The sequence below is a fragment of the Melospiza melodia genome, chromosome 1, assembly GCF_035770615.1.
Source record: "Melospiza melodia melodia isolate bMelMel2 chromosome 1, bMelMel2.pri, whole genome shotgun sequence".
NCBI lineage: Eukaryota > Metazoa > Chordata > Aves > Passeriformes > Passerellidae > Melospiza > Melospiza melodia.
In genome coordinates this window covers 88,291,862-88,304,426 of record NC_086194.1, presented here as the reverse complement: position 1 = coordinate 88,304,426, position 12,565 = coordinate 88,291,862, and the positions used below count along the sequence as shown (strand labels likewise).

Here is a 12,565-nt window from a genome sequence, read left to right as displayed (position 1 = left end):
CTTGGGTGTTAGATCAGGAAAACCTAAAAATAAACATAAAATAAAGTCATTGTGTATGTGTAAGCAGGAGGGCATGTTTATGTTCCTTTAATTAGAAGTGTTTTCTTGACTGCTTGTTTTCTTGGGGTATGTATTCAAAATAATGAATATTTTAAATACCTTAAAGGTATGCCCTGAAGTGCTAGGCCAGAAAGCTGATAGGAACTTTTTGTATTTGTCCCTCTGTCTTTTCAAAGTTCAGTTTTGGCTCAGTCAGTTCTCTTAGCAGACTTACCGTGCAGGTGATGTAGTTGTGCTGGAAGAAGGAGGTGGGAGAAGAACAGAGGATGACAGGACTTCTGATTGCAGTGCAGGTAGAACAGATTTTAAAAACCCAGGCAACCATTATTAAAAAGACCATTGCTCAAACCATCAGAACCATCATGTCTTCCTTGTGAAGCAAGGGCCAGGATGAAGAGTGGAAGAATCAAGAGGAATGCCTTTTTGCCTTTGCAAGGTCCTTGAATCAAACGTGGATGCAACAAGATGCATTGCCTGGTAGGATGGATGCTTGATCCTGGAATCAGTGCTGCTAGGTTAATGAATTCCTGCAGACAGAGTCTAATTCAAGTTTGCTCCATGGGTTGGGGGTGATGAGCAATGTCTGTTGTATCTGTCCTTGTCTATAGGAACTGCATCTGCTGTGTATGTTGGGCTTAGCATCTTTGCTGTCTCGGAGTTGTGGTGTTGAAAAACCAGCACAACCATTTTGCACTTTTTAAAAGATGCTTCATTTTTAACATGTAGGTTAACATGTTCTTAGCTGCCCTCAGCCTACTTGAAGGTGAGAATGAGCATCCCCTCCATGGCTGCTGTCAGTTCATGGGTGTCTGCTGTGATTCCAGTAACTGTAAGAGTGGCAGGCTTATGTTAATAGAACCACTTTCCCCCTCCCCTTTTCCTTTTCCCACTTGCCTCTGTCTTTCAGGTACATTGTGGTGTTTGCCTTTAAAGGTTGTGTTTAACACCACTTGTATTCAAGCATCTTCCCTCCACCACTTCAAGGCAAGTATTCTTCCAGGTATGTGACTGCAAACAATGCAAAGGGAAACATCTCAATGGAGATCTGTTCTTGATGTGTTTTATCTCTTTGAAGATGCATTTTTTAAGAGTCTTTTGATATTTAGGTATTTCCTCACAGCTTTCCCTTTTCTGGTGTCTTTGCCTTGGTAATTAAAAAAATTCAAAATGACATTGAATTAGTGACTTCAGAATGGATTCCCTGGCAACTTAAATGGGCATTTGGCATCATAGGATGAAGAAGTGGTAAAACCAGCTTGAAGAGGTTTGGTTGTTTGGGTTTTTTTTGTAATTTGTTTACCCCCTCACCTCTAGCAGTTCACTCCTGCTGTTGTAATCTTCTGAGATGCTGATACAAGTGTTTGTGGGGTTTCACTGAAAGCCTTATCTCTAAAACATTCTGAGTAGCTAATTCTCTTTAATTTTTTGTGTCTTTGAACAATCCTGCCTCGCCAACTTTTGTTTTGATCAATAGAGGGGAGGCAATCATAGGCTTTCCCTGGTATGGAAATGAGCAGCTGAAGGAAGGGAAGAGCTTCTGGAGAGATGTTGACCCTCAGTGCAAGCAGCACAAAACTATGTGTTGTTTTTATCAAGAGGCTTGAGAGTTTTGGCTGCAGAGATAGCCTCATCTTCCCACCTTATCACACATTCCTTGTTTTTTCTCTTGATGCAAATCTTGTTACTGCATTAGCTGTGTAAAAAATTCTGTAAATCAGGTCTCTTTTAGCTGTTCTTTCTGTTTCCAAATTAATTTCTATCTTGAGAGAGTATCTTTCTTAATCATGCTTGATATTGTGTAAGGAAATCATGTTTCATCATGTAAGATTGTGGTCCAGGTTTTGTTCTGACTGGACTGGTACAAATCTGGTGCAGCTTTGCCAGTGTTGGTGTCTCTTTTGTTAAAGAAGTCAGTTTGAGTAGCCGGGGGCAGAGTATCAATCACAGCCCAGAAATACCAGCTTAAGGAAAATAAGAGTGAAGACTGATGTAGGTTTTGTTGGAATGCCCAGGCTTCTATTATAAGATGTGAAACTAAACATATGCTAAAAGCCAAGTAAGTACAAAGACTGTGACACCACATTTCCAAGAAAATTGTCTTGTTGCAGAGGAACATGGACTGTGAAAGGGCCTTATGGCATCTGCACATTTAATACAGGCTCTATCAGTAGCTATCTCCACTTGCTGTTAGATTTCTGCAGGTTTTATTTATTTATTTTTTTTTTTTGTAACTATTTGGGGGAGTAGCATATAAAACAGGGCAGCATGTAGAAATCTAAAACTCCAGCCAAAAGACACCTCCTTTTTGTGTCTATGTGTTGCAGCTGCCTATCTCTTGGCAGCAGGCAGCCTGTGTAGAATGTGAGGTTTTAGCACTGAAACGTGGAAGAGAGAATTAAGGGGTTCTGAACTTCAGTCATTCTGTTCTAGTGAATTTCAGCCCTCACCATTGCTTAGTTATTTGGAGACTGTAGGGTTGGTTTTTTTTCTTTTCGGTAACTCCTTATGTTCACAGTAACAGGAGTGTCTCTTATAAACTGAGACAGGTTGCTAACTCTTCACTTTCCTCAGTTCTGCAGTTTAGTAATCAAATTAATTGGAGCCAGTTGCATGGATACCCAGCTGGGAGGAAAGGCAAAAAAGAATGCATGCATGTAGTTTGTTATGGGTAGGAGAGGAATAAAGGAGAGACTTTGCTTTTTCTGCCATGAAACACTTTTGTATAAGCCAAATAAATGCTTTGTTACAGGGATGTCAGTATGGGACATTTTGTTTCTGCATAAATTATGGATTACATCATAACACCTAGGGCATAGTTACACCTTTTAATCTCCCCTTGTTCCACCTGGAAAAGCAGAGGATTTTGTGAGATGAGCCAGTGTAGGAGCTTCCCTCAACACTGAGTTTTTGCATTTTGGAGGAAGCAGATGCATGCATACCAGGCAAGCAAACTGAAAAGGGAAAAGTATAATAAAACACTGTGAGACTTTCAATTTAAACCTATTTTTTTAAAATTACTTTGTGCCTTCAGTTTTGCAGATGTTGTCAGAATAGGGAATGGAAACTGTGTACTCAGTGCTCTGAGAAACAGGGTTTGGGTGCTGATCTCCATCTTCCTTGTAGACTAAATCCATGCCTTTTGCCCAGGGTTTTCATTATTCCAGCCTGGCCTGAGATGCGGTTTTCCTTTTAGCCGAGACATTTGTATTGCTGTGGTTGTTACATGTGCCCTGGGCGAGCAGAGAAGGCCGGCACAGGCAGTTCCATGCGCTGGTGGCACTGCTGCCTCGCTGGCACGGGCTGGGCTGCTGCTCTGACTGAGAAAAGTACGGGCAAAGTTGTTCAGCTTTTTAGTGCACGGATGAAAACAGACTTTTCTCTTCATCAACAGCGTTCGACCTTTCTGAATTGTGTAAGTTCTGGTGTGCAAAGGCCGTGTGGTGGTGCTTGAGCAAGTTTCAGCTTTGTTTTTTGTTGTTGTTGTTGCTGCTGTTGTTCATAACTTTAACACGCAGCTTTAAAGGCCTTGCTCTTGGGGAGGCTGGTATTGAAAGGAGTGGAAATCATCCCGGGGAGAGGAAAAGGACAGGCTAACCTTGGCACCTGGGGCCTGGCTATTATGTTGCACTTCCTCTGCGGGGCGGCGCGGGGCGCGGGGCCGCCGGAGTGATGTTCTCACAGCAAATGGAGGAAGTTCCTCCAGCAGCAGCAGCAGCACCACGGCGCTTCTGGATCTGCTCTCGCCTGGGGGATGGGGCAGGGTGGTGAAAGAGGGCTATACAAAGCGCCGAGGGGAGGGGTGGGAAAAAAAAAAGAAGCCAAACAACAACCCGGATCCTTCAGCTTACGTGCAAAGCTCGACAAACTTTTCGGAAATGTGAATACTTCGCGTATTCACCGTTTTGGGGAGGGCTTGGGGAGCACGAGAATGTTTCTTTCCCCGGCGCTGCTGGCGGCGGGGAAGGTACCACGGGAAGGAGCCGGGAAGGATGGAGGGGGGCGGCCGCTCCTCTCTGCCTGGTTGCTGACTAAACAGTTCTGTCAGCTGGCAGTCGGCGCGGCCTGGGGATTTGCGATAGAGCTCCTGGAGGGTGGGGGCGGCTGCGCGGGGGAAGGGAGGGAAGGGCCGGCCCTGCTGCAGCCGCTGCTGCTCCCTCGCCCTCGTGGCAGGGAGGCCTGGCTCCCCTGGGCACGGCCACGGGGAGTTTTGGCGGCGATGCCAAGGGGATGTGCCTGCATCTCTGTTTGTCTGGAAGGCTGTCCTGTGCGGGAGCGTGTTCCTGCCCCGTTGGTATCTGCACCTCCTTCGCCAGCTGCGCCAGAGCCCTCTGGAGCTTGTGCCTCTGCCAAAATTGCCAGAGCCGGCTGCTGGGGTGCGGAGAACATGCTCCCATCCCAGCTCGGAGCAGGTTGTGGATGCGGGGGCAGAGGGCAGCCCTGCGGGGCAGAGCTGTGTTTGCCCCTTGGCCGGGTCTGGCTGGCACTCGCAGGGACAGTGCCAAGTGCAGAGCAGGAGCAAGGCTCGGGCAGTGCCCTCCCTGTGCTCTGCCACAGGTAGAGACTGCCCCATCTAAGCGTGTTAGGAAGCACACAGTGAATTCTGGCTGCTGTTCAAGTTTAATGTTTCCTTTCTCGGCCTTGAAGGCAGATGGAGCCCAGGGTAGCCCTTGCACAGAGCAGGAGGTATTTACAATGATTCTTTTAGGTCAGTAATGTTCAAATCCTATTTTTCTGCTCCTCTTGTTTTGTTTTCCATAAATCCTGTGCTGTAAAGTTGGAACAGCCTTGGAACAGCTGCGGCTTTTCACCCATATGCTTCCCTCCCCTCCACCCCCTATTAGGAGTAAGTGAAGGATGGGTTGTATGTGAATCACCTCCATACATATTTCACTTCTCCTGTCCCAGCAGTGCAAGACAGAGAAGGACCCTGTCCTGACAGGCAAAAAGGGTGTGTGTCTCAATTGTTTGAGGTCAACTGAGTTAGCCGAACACAATTAAAAAAAAAAAAAAAAAAAAGCAGCTCTCTTGATGCTCCTTAAGGTACAGCCTACCATGTCCAAAGCTGTGTTTGTGGCTGTGCAAGACCAGTTAATGTGCTAACCTGCATCTTAATGAACATTAAGGTAGGTTTTTAGTAATGTTAGTCTGACTCAACGGAGCTACCATGGTTGTAGTCGTGAGTGAACCTGTCCAGCCCAGATGGACAAGCTTGCTGGAGGCTTTAGTTTGCAGGACAGCACCAGTCACTGTTTCTGAAGGTCTAAAGGGTCTAAAGGTGATCTGCCTTTTTTTTTTTTTTTTTTTTTTTTCTTTTTATTTTGCCAAAGCTGAGCATGCTGTGAAAGACGAGTGGAAGGCTATAGAAAAGTGTTTATATTGTGATGTGGAAATCTACAGATCTCGCCCAAGAGCTGCTTTGTTGTACCTTTGTACAGCTCTCATCACCTCAGTGCAGTTCTCAGCAGGGTGTGTTGTGCCTGGCACTCCTTCACAGCACACCTGGATGCCCTTTTATGCACGAGTCAAGCAGCAGTGTGGTTTTGTAGGGCCTTGCAGTCCTTTGCCAAGTGGCCATACGGACGAGCTGGGCAGCTGGACTGCTGTCAGTTTGCTCTCAGCACTGTAGGTGTCTGCAAGCCGGTGTGGGAAGGTTGTAAAGCACTAAAGTATCTGAGTGACACCTCAGTCTCCATTCTGCTTTAAACACTCAGCTTGCAACAGGCCACAAGAGCAGAGCCCTTTGTGAGAGTGTGTTGAAATTGATTAAACTTGAATCCTTAAATATTTAGCTTTCCACTGTGGTTATTGTAGGTAAAAAATGCTTCTTTGGTGCTGAGGATTTTTTTTTGAGCAGAGAAAAAAGTCTCCAGGAGACAGGAAGACACTGAGAGGTTAGTGTAGAGCCAGATGTACATCATCTGTATTCTAAAGCAGGCAGACTGTCTTCTGAAAATGGAATTATTTTGAGAAGAGAGGGGCATATAACAGTTGGAGTGCTTAGGCATACGGTCTGAAATGCTGAATAACCGCAATCCTCGCTAACTTCACAAGGAACGCTTCTGGAAACGGCTCTTGATGCATTGGGTACAAAGCACTACAAGTGCGGGTAAACAGTTCTTTAAAATATTTTGGCACACTGAGAAAACTTCAGAGAGTGCTACTTGGAAGCCGAACACTTGACTTTTCGTGGATAAGATCAGTTTAAATAGGTGTGTTTTTCTTCCTTCTGTGTGTATGAGAGAGGGGAACAGGAGGGCAAGTAAAAAAATCAGAGGAAAAGACCTCATTGCTGACTGGGGAGACTTGTTTGACCTTCTGAGCCCTGTGCACTTGTCTGTGGTTTGCAGCCAAAGGCTCTCACTTTGAGAGCGCCTTGCTCCTCGTGCTGAACTATTTTTTGACGCAGTGAATGAATGCAATGTGTTAACACTCCTGTAAGTCCCAGAATTGCTTGGCTGCCCCTTGCCCTGCCTGCCTTGTGCTGCCTGAAAAGGTACCATTGTTTGTTCTGCAAACAGTGGGTGATGGTTGTTTCCAAGGTGACTGCAGCACTGTTGCTGCCCTCTAGTACAAAAAAAAAAAAAAAATTGTCATCAAACACCTGAGAGCATCCCACTGTCACCAGACAATGGGAGGGAAGCAGGAGCTGTCTGTAAGAGCTCTCTGGGCTGGGTGTTACAATACAGATGGATAAAATACCAGTAAGCTAAGAAGGGGCAATGCACACATTTAGTCTATGCTACAAAATATTGTTCCTAAATAGTGCACAGATACAGCTGTTGAAACTGCTGATTGTTTCTAAGTCTGTCTCTGCTGGGAAGAAATGATGATAAATTTAAAGTCTCTGAATAATACCGATCAACTGGTAGTTGTAGTTTGAGTTTACAGTAGTAATATTCTGCTTTTTCACTTAATTGATAGGATGTTTTGAAGACTGCTCAAGCCAAGGGTGTGTGGAGTTCTAGAGGGAAAGCTAAAAGAAAACACTCAACAGTTCTGCTAGACTTGCAGGTTTTCAGACTGTTTTGAAAAGCAATTATTTGGGGGTAAAGTATCCATCCCCCAGAAAGAGAACCCCAGTAGTTATTTCATTCCTTTTGTATATCCTTGAAAGGCCTGTGGTCCTCAGAGCAGGGACTTATTTTGAAGTGTCTAGGTGGATGGATTTGAAGAATTTTTTCAGTCTTCTCCCTGAGCTGCATGCCCATCTACTCATGCAGCTGTTTAGTGGGAGGGGGATGAGTTTAAAAAGAAAAACAAGCTAAGGCTTCTTTTTAATTGGTCATGGATGCTGCTAGCAGAACTTTGCCTCCCCCTGCATCAGGTTTAGTACAGTTCATACGCAGGTTTCAGTAAACATTAACCACTTTTATCAGGGCTCGCAGCATGCTGAATGGTTAGCAAAGAGCATGTACTGAGAGAAACAGAGAAAATGAACAAGTCCAAGGTCAAAAGGATGGTAGATTTTCTTTTATTAAAATAAGGGGTGGAGAAGGTTGACAACACTTTGTGGAAAAAATAGGTGTGTGAGAAAACATGATTCTTGTCCTCAAGCTTTCATCTGGGTGAGAGTATGTGGGGGTACTGCAAGGACGATGTGCATCTTGAATTTTTCTTCTGCTCCAGTGAGATGACCAGAACAATCAGCCCTCCTTGCACTCTTGCTGACTGACAGCTTAGCTCCTCGTGACTCAGATCAATCCAGAGCAGAGTATAAGCTTTGCTATTGCTTGTTGCATATCTGTAGGCGCCTGTTCCTACCCAGCATCCACAAAGATCCCACTGACTTCTGCAGTGCACAGCCAAACAGAGATCACAGTTCCCCCCCTTCTGTGCCTGCAACAATACAAAGCCATCCTGGTTAGGAAGGGTGGTTAAGGAACTGTGGTTTAGCATTTTGCCTCACCTTTCTTTCTCTTGGGCAACTTGGATGTTTCTTTATTGCATTTGAGGGCTACAGTGCTACTAACTTTCCTGCAGAATGAATCGCTGTAGTGATTAAAAAATAGTTGATCAGCTTAGCAATGAAAATGAGGTAATTGTGGCTAAATTAATGAAATGATTTTACGTTGCGGTCTGGAAAAAAGGCATTTTGAAAAGAGCATGTAATCTGCCCTAATGAAATTTGTTGAAGCATCTGATGCCACAGTTCAAATTCTAAGTTATTTTTAATTGTGCAAATCAGCATATCCTGTCCCTCCCAGCTCCATTCAAATAATACTTTGCAACAGAAGCAGCAGCATTCACCTACTTATTTCCTAGAAAACAGCATCACTGAGAGGTTGTACCTCATTGGAAAAACACAGATTAAATGATACATCAAACACAGAAGAAATCCAAACCGTGTGTGGCTAGTCTGACAGTAGTTTGAGAAACACCCTCCACTGCATGCCCCTCAAATCAGAAACGTGTGCGCACAGTTAAAAATCTCATCTTTGTGGTGACACAGATGATTCAGTGCAGGAAACGAGAGGAATTTCTTTCAGCAGTTAAGCATTTGTGGGGCGGGGGTGTGAGGAGGTCATGGTGTTCAACACACCCAGATAGAAACCTTCAGGCTCCTTTCCCTGCTGCGTTTTATTGATTCAAATCAGGGCTGATACTGGAAGCATCAGCACGAGAGGCAAATTCCATCCTGTTTGTCCCACCTGGGTCAGATGGGAAGTAAAAGAAAGAAAGGAAGAGACTTTTTTGTTTGTTTTAAATGTTACCTATAGACATTGGCCATCCTCCTATCATGGGAGGTGCAAGGACTCACCCTTGCATCCTGCTGGAGCTGAGCTGTGGGGTGGCTGGGCCAGCGCATGGAGGAGGGTCACCAGCAGGGCTGCAGTGGTGGCCCATGTCCTTCCTTCTGCAATGGCTGCATGGTCCCAGGGCAGGCCAGAGAGAGCTTTACATGCAGGCTTGCCATTACAGCTTCTTGAAAGATGCCATAGTTCATCTAAATATAAAATACGGACTGTGGTTTCGGTCTGAAATATTTGTGGGATTTTACAAAACCACTACAAACAAACAAAGTAAACAGTAGCAAAAAAGTGACACATTTCAGGCAGGATTTTTTTTCCTTTTTCTTTTGCAAGGTGATGGGGAGACTTGTATTCTGTGATTCAAGTGTTCAAAGGAAGGACATTTCCCAAATGGAGTACATCTTTGTTCATCCCTTATTCAGAGACTTCCTAAAGAGCTTTATATTAAAGTTTTTCAGGAGGCTGGGATGTAATTTTCTTTTCAGCTCTGTTGATGTTCTCCCACAGTTTCCCAGGTGTTTGTGTTGCTTTCTCCAAATTTAAAACTAACAAACAACTTCCCAGTAAGTTGATCATGTGTTGTATTAGAAGCTTTTGTAAAGCCTATGGAGGAAAATCAAATCATGTGTGCCACTTGAATTCTAGAATGCCGAGGGCAGCTTTCATGGGAGCATGTACAAAACATTACATGTATATGTAGACTTCTGTCTTGCCTGGAAACTGACCAACGAGTAAAGTCAGACAGTTTTTAGATTGCTTTGCTGCATCTGTAAAAACTTTTAGAGTTTTGTATTTGCTGTAGGTCTCCAGCTGATAACTGGCATTAATGAAGTGGTTTTTTATACAGTTTTATTGAAATTATTTATGCAACTGCAGTGCAAACTTTCTTGCAAAAGCAGTCATTTGCAGTGCACAGCTGGTAAGCAGAAGCATTACTGTTCATTCTCCAGAACCTCAATAGCTATGGCTCAGTTCTCACCACTGTAGCTTGCTGTGCATGCTCCCAGTGTTTATTCCTCAACTCCAGTGGACCTGCAGGTTTTGGCTGCTTTGGCACAGAGGTGCAGGAATGGCTGTCTCTGTCTTGAAGAACCACTCATCCTGTTTTGCATTTTTTTGGTTGGTTGCTTGCTTTCTTGCTTGGGTTTTTTTAAACCTCAGTGGAAAAATACTTTTACTGTCAGTCTGTGGGACCACAGTCCTGTTCATTTCTGAAATGGTTTCATAATAGGCTCTCAGAAGACCATTAGGTGCACTGGGGATAGGAAGAGTTACGTGCATCCCCTTTTTAGATACCCTTGCAAAGGCTTCAGTGCCAGAGGACTCTATTAATAATGTCCTAACACACACTCTCTTGATGATACAATGGAGGGAGTCATTCTGTCAGCCACAAAATTTCTGTCATCTCTCCTTCAGCTGGGCTTGCCTTGGCTGTGGAAGTGTCAGTTCTCCCAAACTGTTGAGATAATTTTTTAGGAGAAAACTTCTATTGGGCGAGATGTGAGACCTCTATGCTGCATGGGTGCCATGAGGAAGTAAGGTGCACAGCCTCAGGGCAGCTAGGAGTGGTTGGGGAGAGTTGTTTCTTATTTCCTGTCAATGTGCAGGTGGGACTTAATTCTTTCGGTGTCTTACAGGAATTGCCACTGACTCTCCCACTGAACTTCAGTTATGGTGTATGATGTGGGTTTTTTTGCTTTATTGCTTAGCTCAGTAGAACGGAGCAGGTGACAGGTATTCATTAATAAGCCATGCTGCTTAGCTGCTTATCTCCAAAGGGAGCACTTTTGCATAGACTTGCATGGGTCTCTCGTGCATCTTAGGGGCAGGTCGGGTTTGCTTTCAGAGATGTCAGGTGTGTTTGGGGCTGATTGCAGTGTCTGGCATTTCAGCTTCAGGAGCCAGAGCTCCCTCATCCAAGGGCAGACTGGACAGCATGTTCTCATTCTGCAGCAAGACCTGGACATCCATAGATCTGTTTGGGCTTCCCAGCACAGGGTGCTGACTGGCTGAACTGTCCAGGTGGGCTACACATGGGTCAGAAGCTGTGAATTGAACATCCCCAACGTGAGGTGGCATGGGGCCTGGAGAAGGGGCTTAGTGCACACCAAAGTCACTGCTCCGGGCAGCTTAAAAGCCAGGATTTTTTCCAGTCTTGAAGCACTTGCATAGGGTCTTACATTCAAAGCACTAATGATTTCCTTGTTGGGATTCAGACTCTTTAAATTTTTATTAAAGGGATTGTCTGTGGTGACATTTAGCTAGCACCAGATGTTGGCTTTTAGTTACCAGTGTGGAGGTGGCATAGCTAATAAAGGCAAGGGTAAGAAACTTGTGAGAAACTGCCTGTCACATGCAGCTTTGTGTAGTGCAGCCTGCATGATGGCTGTCGCTTCTTCATGGGCCAGTGTTCTACAAGAAAGCTTTCTCTTTTCTTCTTTTTCTTCTATACTCTTGACTGGCCAAGTGTTTTCTAACCACATGTCTTTTCAGGTGGCCTTGCTCTTTTGTTAGAGACTAGCTAATGGAGGGAGACTGCAAAGGGAGCTCAGTGGTAGATTTGGGTTTTCTTCCCTTGCATTTTGGTATTTCATCTGAACATAACTTTCCTGTAGATCATACTTCTCCCCCTCAACCTCTTTTGGCCATATCCTCCCTCAGAAATGTCAGCAAGCGATTGTTTCCTTTGCAGAGCTGCGATCCCCTAGACAGAGGCTTTTCCAGTTTTATGAATGCACCATTTGTTGCTGAGGGCACAACTGTTCGATATAACTGGCTGCATCCCACTCTGCTTGGGCCCAGCATGCACTACAGCCAGGCTATGCATAAACCAGATTTTTGTATTAAATGGCACCATTTTGTCCACAGCAGCAATCTGTCTGTCTTTTGTGTGTGCGCGTGTGAGACTTGCAGTTTTCAGATGCAAAATACATAAAGAACAGGAGTTTTGCAGAAATACATGTTACTCAGCGAGCGTATCATGCTATTTTAAGTCTTATTTTTCTTAGGGAGCTCTTGATGAGTGATATTTCTTCATTATTTTGTGTAGGCAGGCCAAGGCAAAAGCATATTTTTAAATATTTTATGAAATGGATGCATGATATAATATAACAAATGTAGTTGTTTTGTTGGGGACATACTCAATTATAACTAAGCAGAAATTACATGTAGCACTTTGAAAGAGGATGTGCTCATTTATGTTGTATTGTTTGTCATCAACCCGCTGTTCATCTCCCCCACCACCACCTTTTCTTGTTCAGTGTCACAGGGCTGGTGACTGTATAACTGGAACCACTTAAAGATGCGCCGTGCTTTATATTTTTAATTATGTCTAGGAAATGTCATCTTATGCCAAACCTGACGCTCTTTCTCACCACCTGCCCTGCTTACCCCCCTTCTGAGATCAGCAGAATTTACTGTTTTCAGCTGTGCAGGAGGGGCTGCTGTACAGGGCCAGGATGTGTCGGGGGAGGCCGGAGGGGCTGCACATCTGCCAGGCACTGCTTCCATCCCATCCGGGGTTTCTGAGCTCAATTTCTACAGTGTGCACACACCTGTGATGTTTGGTTCACAGCTAAAATAGTGCCACAGCAGCCCTCTGGCAGTCTGAGACGTGCATGAGTTGGGGGTTTGTTGGGTACTGTGCTGATTGAATGCTCTTTCTCTGTCGTTTCCCTCTTGGTCCTGGAAAGCAGCTTTTGGAAAGTGCCATCTCAATTCTGAGTTATGTGAGTGCAAGCTGTAAGGCAGGGAGG

The 12,565-nt window shown here is 44.7% G+C and overlaps 1 protein-coding gene across 6 annotated transcripts in view; it reads left to right on the top strand.

Annotated features, from left to right (window-relative positions):
• RREB1 (ras responsive element binding protein 1) overlaps positions 1–12,565 on the top strand; it is a 122,501-nt gene that overhangs the window by 17,428 nt on the left and 92,508 nt on the right. Inside the window, exon 1 of one of the 6 annotated variants that reach the window (XM_063161114.1) lies at positions 3,408–3,472. The exons of 4 other annotated variants lie outside the window; for them this stretch is intronic. The gene's annotated coding sequence lies outside the window, so the exon portion shown is untranslated. Of the gene's footprint in view, positions 1–3,407; positions 3,473–12,565 lie in introns of those variants that run through there. One more of the 6 variants, XM_063161098.1, reaches the window with a different exon arrangement.